Source organism: Lontra canadensis, unplaced genomic scaffold (assembly GCF_010015895.1).
Source record: "Lontra canadensis isolate GAN:19392208 unplaced genomic scaffold, GSC_riverotter_1.0 scaffold113, whole genome shotgun sequence".
Classification (NCBI taxonomy): Eukaryota; Metazoa; Chordata; class Mammalia; order Carnivora; family Mustelidae; genus Lontra; species Lontra canadensis.
The window spans coordinates 458,415-466,163 of record NW_022631107.1 but is presented as its reverse complement, the minus strand read 5'-3'; positions in this window follow the sequence as shown (position 1 = coordinate 466,163).

Here is a 7,749-nt window from a genome sequence, read left to right as displayed (position 1 = left end):
TATCATATCCCTGAGGTAAGACATTGAAGCATTGAAGTTAAATTGTTGGCTTTGCCAGATGAAAGCAAACTGCTTCTGGTGGTCTTTTCTAATAGGTACTGAGAAAAAAGGCATTTACCAGATCAATAGCTACATAACAGGTAACAGGGGTATACTTATTAATTTGTTGAAGCCATGAAATCATAACTCATACAGCAGTTGCATCTGGACTCACTTTTGGTTAAGTTCATGATAATTCACTGTCATTCTTCAAGATCCATATATTTTCGGCATAGGCCAAATATGTGAGTTGAATGAGAATGTGGTAAGAATCGCCATCCTTGCATGCTCCAAGTCTGTGATGTTGGCATTAATCTCTGTGATACCTTCAGAAAAGCAGCATTGCTTTGGGTTTTCATTTTGATAAGCAGAGATAGTTCTTGTGGTTTCCACTTGCCTTTCCCACCATCATGGACCTCATTCCACAGGTCTGGGAACCAAAGTGGGAATTCTGCCAGTTGCTAAGTGTGTCTGTTCCAATTAGGAATTCTGGACATGGGAAAATAACCACAACATAGTTTTGATGACCCACACAGTTAGACAAACCTGAACTAAAACATCATTAATCATCTCCCACAAGAAACAGCAGGTATTGATGAGGATGTGGAGAAGAAGGAATCCTTTTGGGGCACCTGGGTGGCTCAGTCGGTTAAGCATCTGCCTTTGGTTCAGGTCATGATCCCAGGGTCCTGGGATCAAGTCCTGCATAAGCTCTCTGCTCAATTGGGAATCTGCTTTCCCTTCTCCCTCTCCTTCTGCCCCTTTCCCCTGCTTGTGCTCTCTCTCTCTCTCATAAGTAAATACATACATACATACATAAACTTAAAAAAAAAAAAAAAAAAAGGAACCCCCTTGCAATGTTGCTGGAAATGCAAACCAGCACAGCCACTGTGGAAAATAGTATGGAGGTTCCACAAAAAGTTAAAAATAGAACTACCCTAAGATCCAGCAATTGAACTCCTGGATGTTTATCCAAAGAATACAATACACTATTCAATAGAATACAGTACACTAATTCAAAGGGATAAATGCATCCTTATATTTATAGCAGCATTATTTATGATGGTCAAGATATGGAAGCAGCCCAAGTGTCCACTGGTTAATGAATAGATCAAGAAGATGTGGTAAGTATATGTATACCATGGAATATTATTCAACCATAAAAAGAATGAAATCTTGCCACTTTTAACAACATGGATGGAGGTAGGGAGTATAATGCTAAGTAAAATAAGCTGACCAGAGAAGACAAATACCATATGATTTCACTCATATCTGGAGTTTTAGAAACAAAGCAAACAAGCAAAGAGAGATAGACAAACCAAGAGACAGGCTCTTAACTATAAAGAACAAACTGATCATTACCAGGGGAGGTGGTTGGGTAGATGGATGAAATATGTGATGGGGGAGGGGAGCACCTGGGTGGCTCAGTCATTAAGGGGCTGCCTTCCGCTCAGGTCATGATCCCAGGAGTCCTGCATCAAGCTGCCTGCTCAGAGGGAAGCCTGCTTTTCCCTCTCCCATCCCCCTGGTGTGTTCCCTTTCTTGCTGTGTCTCTCTCTGTCAAATAAATAAATAAAATCTTAAAAAAAAAAAAAAAAGAAATATGTAGGGCACCTGGGTGACTCAGTGGGTTAAAGCCTCTGCCTTTGGCTCAGGTCATGATCCTAGGGTCCTGGGATGGAGCTCTGCATCAGGCTCTCTGCTCAGCAGGGAGCCTGCTTCCCCCTCTTTCTGTCTGCCTGCTTCTCTGCCTACTTGTGATCTCTGTCTCTCAAATAAATAAATTTTAAAAAGTCTTAAAAAAAAAAAGAAATATGTGATGGGGACTAAGGACTGCTGTTGTCGTGATGAGCACCAGGTGATGTATGGAGATGTTGAATCACTATATTGTACACCTGAAACTAATATACCACTGTATGTTAACTAACCAGTATTAAAATAAAAACTTTAAAAAAATCACCTGACCTCCAGGTAGTAGACCACAGAGATATTTTGGGTCCCTTGGAATCATTTTAAGTTTAGAGCTGGTGTCCAATCCACAAAAAGTCTGATTATTTCCTTTCTCCTAGTGCAGTCACTCTGGAGACAGGCCACTGGCCTCTTTGAGGAAAGCCGGGAAAGAGATGAACAGTATAAGTTTTTATCAGTATACTAAGGTCCTTCCTGAAGGGGACTTGGCCTCTTCTTCATTCAAGGGGCTCTGAGTAAACTGGCTCAAGTCTGGGGAATTGGTTGAAGAACCATGACTACTCCCATTAGGCTGTTTTTCATTTGACCTGGAACACTTTCACTTATACAGCCTAAGTAAGAGTTTAATAGATTGCCCATCTATTTCATGTATAGTGACACCATGGTCAACTAGTTAATGCCATTAAGTCTCTGCAGATCAGAGTCTCTGCGGATCAGAGTATTTCAATTGCTGCTTTGACTCTGTTGTCCATTACAGCAACCATGCCTACCTTGCCTTTGGTGATTCAGTGCCACCATTTGATCCTTGCCCCCTTGGGATCCAATACTCCCATTGCTTTTGGGTTTCCCAAATTAGTGGTAGCAGTTCCTTACTGTAATTTCTAACCTACAGAGAAGAGCTGGAGCTCCCTCTCACAAATTTTATTTCTCATAGTGAAAGGTGTATATCTTCTGTATGCTCCTAAGGTAGGTGAGCTGTATTTAAATGATAAATGTACTCTAACACCCCAATTGCCTTAGGCTTTGGATTTCTTTCTCTAAGTATACCAAGGAAGTTCTGGTATTTTTATCTCATTTAGCATTTTTGGTCCAAACAACCAAACATACTATTGGAGGTATTTTTCGTCATATTTTTAGTCCAAACAACCAAACATACTATTAGAGGTATTTTGAACCCCTTGAGCAGCAATATTAAATCCGGGATATTTTCTTAGTGGGCCCATATTAATCAATTTAGCAGATCCAATCTTCCACCATTATCTCATACTCTTGATATCTCTTAAGATTCTCTGGATTTCTGGCTGTATACATTGGAAAAATAATGTAATTCTTTTGGAGGTAACACATCTCCTCATGAGTCACACTTCATAGCTCACCTTTCGGGGCTTGGTGGGAGTCCAGTTATATGTCTAGAAGCAAAGACAGGTGGTAAAGGTTGGTCCAGAGGAGAATCAGCATTGTCTTGCAAGGCAACTACCTCAAAGGAAGCCATTATGAGTTCCTCAGGCAAAGCAGTATTAATCTCAGATATGGATGGAGTGGTGCTTCCACTGGCAAGAAGACTCATCAAAATTTAGGGGTTATGTTCCATCTCATCAGGATCTTCCCATATGTCTCCATTCCAATTTTCAGGATCCCATTCCTTTCCTACCAATGCTTCATTTTAACAGTAGACACCCTATGAGATTGGGAATTCTCTTTGTGTTGTATTTCAGGATGAAACTCTAGGTTTGTTTTGCAGCCATCTTAGCTCTGCAGTTACAGGGGATAAGAATTTTTCAGGATGTAGAAAACTTCAAGTAATTTGTTCAGCATCAAGTGGGATTTCAAATCCCTGAGCTCTTCCTTTTCTTTCCTCACCCTGTCCTGTGCAATTAGGAGTAACCAGGCAGTTTCATTATACTTGTCAGTTTGACAAAATGTTCTAAGGTATCAGATACATGGTCACCTGGGACCATGCCTCTTATCAATATTGATTAGGGCTATTCAGTCATAATATTTGTTTATCTCTATTGTCACCTCATGCTGTGAACTATCAGTGTTCTCTTCCCTACTGAAAATAATTATTAGTGCCTTTAAATGTAACCAGATTAGAGAACCAATTCCAGAAACCCCAGAACCAATTCAAGAAACTCAGCGTTGAGACTGTGTTCCTCTAGAAGCATTCTCAGTACCAAAATTTGTATAGTCAGTGTTCTCTAGAAATTTTAAACCAATAGGATATGGAGGTTGGCAAGTTTGAAATGTATTGGGCATGCCAGAAGCCTGGAAATTCAGGGATAATTTGGTGTTGCAGTTCGAGTCTGAGATATGCAGGCTAGAAACTCAAACAGGGCTTCTATGTTGCAATCTTGAAACACAATTGCTTCTTCCTCAAGAAACCTGACATTGTTCTTAAGAGCCTCAATTGATTTGATGAGGCATATCACATTATGGAGGGTAATTTGCTTTATCCCAAGTGTACTGATATAGATAGATAGATAGATAGATAGAGATATGGATATAGGTACAGATATGGGTACGTAGGAAGAAAATTGGAAGCATATATAACTGTTGATCATGGTTATCCTTGATGCAGAAAGGAGAATTGGAGTTATGAGATTTTGCTGTGTTCCTGTGTATGTTTATGTATTGCATGGCTACAAGAGTATGTCCATGTAATACTTATAAACTGAGGGGGGCGGGAGGGAGGGAGGGAGGGAGAGGAGAGAGTAATACTAGACTAGATGTTCTATAAAATGTCAGTTGTAGGCATTTTATGAACTCATGGACTGGTCTCCCAGTCTTCCCACTCCTTCTTTCCACTCTCGGTCTAGTTGGTCTCTTAAACAAGGCAGATGTGAATGCATACCTTTGAGAAGACACATTCTGCTCTGTTGCCTGAGTTCAGTAAGCTAAGAAAGAGAACAAAGCACACATGCAGACAGAGTGCATGGAGGATAAAGATTTCCTGGCACAAATGAATCTTTGGTTTCAGGTCCATTACTAAGTTTGAGCTGTCTCTCAGTCCCTAGGTTCTATGAGTTACCTTTGAATCCTGATAACAAATATCTATGTGACTTAAGCTTGTTTCTATGCTGTTTTTCTACTTGTAACCAAAACCATTTTAACTAACTGTAGAAATTATACTGATTCTATGGTTGATGGTGATTTTGGTTGCCAAGAATTAATTCTCAAGAAGATAGTAGTTCATGTATGTTCTCTGTAACCTCAGCACCTAGAACTGAATTTTTCTTTTTGTAGATACCTGACATATGTTAGGACAAAGTGAAGTTACAACTCACCATCCCTTTTGTTTGTTGTTGAAAACAGAATGGAAATAGCTCAAAAGTAAAATCAAACCTAAGTTTTGGTGAATTTATCTGAAGGTGAATTTATTTGAATTATTCTGTCAGATTAGGAAACATGAATTAAAATTTTTGTGTTCCATATATCAGATTGGTCCATTAAACAAGAAGATAAAAAGCAAATGTGGTAAAGAATCAACTTTGATCTACTAGAACTGGCAAATATTTTGTAGAGAATTTTGTTGGATTAAGTCACAAGAGGAGTATGCCTAGGTGGCACTGTTTGCTTGTATATATTATAAACAGAAAGAATTCAGGATCAATTTGCATTTTGTTTTTGGTAGAAGGATATTCAAAAGTGGACTCTTGAGGTGGTGTACTTCCTTAGTTCTGTTAATTATTCCCATCTTGGAAAATATACACTGTTGTCTAAATCTTCACTCAGACCTGGTAGCAAAATGATTTTTTTTAAAGTAATCTCTATACCGAATGTGGGGCTCAAACTCATCACCCTGTGATCAAGAGTTGCATGCTCTACTCTGTTCCACTGGTCTATGTGTCTGTTTTTATGCCAGTACCATGCTGTCTTGGTGATCACAGCTTTGTATTAAAGCTTGAAATCAGGTAACGTGATGCTGCCAGTTTTATTTTTGTTTTTCAGCATTTCCTTAGCGATTTGGGGTCTCTTCTGATTCCATACAAATTTTAGGATTATTTGCTCCAGCACTTTGAAAAATACCAGTGGAATTTTGATCAGAATGGCATTAAAAGTATAGATTGCTCTAGGCAGTATAGACATCTTAACAATGTTTATTCTTCCAATCTAAGAGCATGGAATGGTCTTCCATCTTTTTGTGTCTTCTTCAATTTCTTTCATGAGTGTTCTGTAGTTCCTCGAGTACAGATCCTTTAACTCTTTGGTTAGGTTTATTCCCAGGTATCTTATGGTTCTTGGTGCTATAGACCAGTGGAACAGAGTAGAGAGCCCAGATATGGACCCTCAACTCTATGGTCAAATAATCTTCAACAAAACAGGAAAAAATATACAGTGGAAGAAAGACAGTCTCTTCAATAAATGGTGCTGGGAAAACTGGACAGCTATATGTAGAAGAATGAAACTCGACCATTCTCTTACACCATACACAAAGATAAACTCAAAATGGATAAAAGACCTCAACATGAGACAGGAATCCATCAGAATCCTAGAGGAGAATATAGGCAGTAACCTCCTCGATATCAGCCCCAGCAACTTCTTTCAAGATATGTCTCCAAAGGCAAAGGAAACAAAAGCAAAGATGAACTTTTGGGACTTCATCAAGATCAAAAGCTTCTGCACAGCAAAGGAAACAGTCAACAAAACAAAGAGGCAACCCACGGAATGAGAGAAGATATTTGCAAATGACAGTACAGACAAAAGGTTGATATCCAGGATCTATAAAGAACTCCTCAAACTCAACACACACAAAACAGATAATCATATAAAAAAATGGGCAGAAGATATGAACAGACACTTCTCCAATGAAGACATACAAATGGCTATCAGACACATAAAAAAATGTTCATCATCACTAGCCATCAGGGAGATTCAAATTAAAACCACATTGAGATACCACCTTACACCACTTAGAATGGCCAAAATTAGCAAGACAGGAAACAACATGTGTTGGAGGGGATGTGGAGAAAGGGGAACCCTCTTACACTGTTGGTGGGAATGCAAGTTGGTGCAGCCTCTTTGGAGAACAGTGTGGAGATTCCTCAAGAAATTAAAAATAGAGCTTCCCTATGACCCTGCAATTGCACTACTGGGTATTTACCCCAAAGATACAGATGTAGTGAAAAGAAGGGCCATCTGTACCCCAATGTTTATAGCAGCAATGGCCACGGTTGCCAAACTGTGGAAAGAACCAAGATGCCCTTCAATGGACGAATGGATAAGGAAGATGTGGTCCATATACACGATGGAGTATTATGCCTCCATCAGAAAGGATGAATACCCAACTTTTGTAGCAACATGGACGGGACTGGAAGAGATTATGCTGAGTGAAATAAGTCAAGCAGAGAGAGTCAATGATCATATGGTTTCACTTATTTGTGGAGCATAACAAATAGCATGGAGGACAAGGGGAGATGGAGAGGAGAAGGGAGTTGAGGGAAATTGGAAGGGGAGGTGAACCATGAGAGACTATGGACTCTGAAAAACAATCTGAGGGTTTTGAAGGGGCAGGGGGTGGGAGATTGGGGGAACCAGATGGTGGGTATTGGAGAGGGTACATATTGCATGGAGCACTGGGTGTGGTTCAAAAAACAATGAATACTGTTAGGCTGAAAATAAATTTAAAAAATTAAAAAAAAAAAAAAACAAAAAGAGTTGCATGCTCTACCTACTAAGCCAGCCAAGCACTGCAATCTGTTACTGGTTTTCCCCCCATATTTGAGAGTGCCTAACAGTCTGTGGTCATTCCTGGATATCATGATTTGGACACTTTCATGTGTGCCTCATCCACTCCAGGCCAGATTCTAGTTTTAAATCTTAATGATAGACTTGCATACCTCTTGGAAACCATATTTGCTCAGAATAGTGTGGCTCACCATGTTGAACCACCAGTGGTCCTTCTCATATACTATGGGAGATGCTGCTGGGGAGGCATACTCGGGGTTGACTTCCCAGGATGGGTATGATCCTGACTGGAAACCCTCCTAACAAGGAGAGGTATGAAGGTAGAAATAGGAAGTG